Source organism: Bison bison, unplaced genomic scaffold (assembly GCF_000754665.1).
Source record: "Bison bison bison isolate TAMUID 2011002044 unplaced genomic scaffold, Bison_UMD1.0 scf7180017862966, whole genome shotgun sequence".
NCBI classification, from domain to species: Eukaryota; Metazoa; Chordata; class Mammalia; order Artiodactyla; family Bovidae; genus Bison; species Bison bison.
Window position 1 is genome coordinate 50472 of NW_011493538.1, and position 1812 is coordinate 52283.

The window sequence follows — 1812 nt, forward strand, 5'->3', positions numbered from 1 at the left end:
CCCTCTGCTATAAAGATGGTGTCATCTGCATATCTGAGGTTATTGATATTTCTTCCTACAATCTTGATTCCAGTTTGTGCTTCATCCATCCTGACATTTTGCATGATGTACTCTGTATATAAGTTAAATAGGCAGGGTGACAATATACAACCTTGTTGTACTCCTTTCCTAATTTTGAACCAGTCCATTGTTCCATGTATGGTTCTAACTGTTGCTTCTTGACCTACATACAAGTTTATCAGGAGGCAGGTAAGGTGGTCTGGTATTCCCATTTCTAAGAATTTTCCACAGTTTGTCATGATCCATGCAGTCAAACACTTTAGTGTAGTCAATGAAGCAGAGGTAGATGTTTATCTGAAATTTTCTAGCTTTCTCTATGATCCAATGGATGTTGGCAATTTGATCATTTGATCCTCTGCCTTTTCTTAATACAGCTTGAACATCTGGAAATTCTAGGTTCATGTACTGTCAAAGCCTAGATTGGAGAATTTTGAGCATTACTTTCCTAGCAATGGAGCCTGAAGGTCTACCGTCCACAGGATCACAGAGTCAAACATGACTGAGCACACACACACACACACAAATAAAACTTAGGCAAAGACTGAGAGGCTAACAGAAATTTGTAAACAGACATGGCAGAGGGGAAGCTTTAATGGGGACAAATTTAACACCGAAATTATAGCTATTGGTTTCATGACTGCAAAATACAAATCGCAGAATTTCAACTATATTAGTGATGCTTTATGAAAATTGTTCATATTATTTTTGCGCTGTTTCCAGGTAACCCTGCTACATGAAACCAAGAAATGGTACACAGATATAAGAAATTCTTCTTCTTATATTATCAAGGAAACCAGAACTACAACCCCTAATATTTCGGCTTTTCCTCTCCATGTACCTGATCACTGTGTTTGGAAACTTACTCATCATCCTGGTTGTCAGCTCTGACTCCCACCCCCACCCCCAAATACTTCTTCCTCTCCAGTCTGTCCTTTGTAGACATCTGTTTCATTTCCATCACCATCCCAAAGATGCTGTGGAACATCCAGACACAGAGCAAAATTATAACATTTGCACATTGCTCTACATCAGTCAAGTATATTTTTAATATAAATTTATTTATTTTAATTGGACAAGTATTTTTTTTTTTACTATCTTTGCAGGATCGGATGGCTTCCTCCTGGCTGTGATGGCTGATGACTGCTTTGTGACCATCTGTCACCCCCTGCACTACACAGTCATCATGAATCCCAAGTTCTGTGGACTGCTGGTGCTGGTATCCTAGATAATGAGTGCTTTGATTTCCTTGTTACAAAACTTAGTGATGTTGTGGGTGTTCTGTAGAGTCTTGGGAATCCCCCACTTCTTCTGTGAACGTTATCAGGTGATCCAACGTGCCTGTTGTGACACCTTTCTGAATGACATCGTGATGTGTTCTTCAGCTGGAGTACTAGGTGGGGGTCCCTTCATTGGACTCTTTCCTCCATAAGAGGAGTTTCAGCTCAGGGGAAGTATAGAGCATTTTTGCCTGTGCATCTCACCTTTCAATTGCTGCCTTTTTTTTTTTTTTGCCTTATTTAATGGTATGCTTCTAGGAGTGTATCTTAGCCCTGCTGATATTCACTGGTTTAACTCAAGTTTAGCAGCCTCAGTGATGTACACTGCAGTCACAGCCATGCTGAACCCCTTCATCTACAGTCTGTAAAATAAAGACATAAAGAAGTCTCTGAAAAGATTCATTTGGATGGTTTCTACAAAAAGGCCAACTATTCTAGGACTGAGGAAGTACCCATGATTGCAGGGCTAAAATCA

At 39.8% G+C, this 1812-nt stretch overlaps 1 pseudogene; it reads left to right on the forward strand.

Moving 5' to 3' along the window:
• Positions 1–793: 793 nt before the first annotated feature.
• Positions 794–1595, forward strand: LOC104983514 (annotated as a pseudogene).
• The last annotated feature ends 217 nt before the right edge of the window (positions 1596–1812 follow it).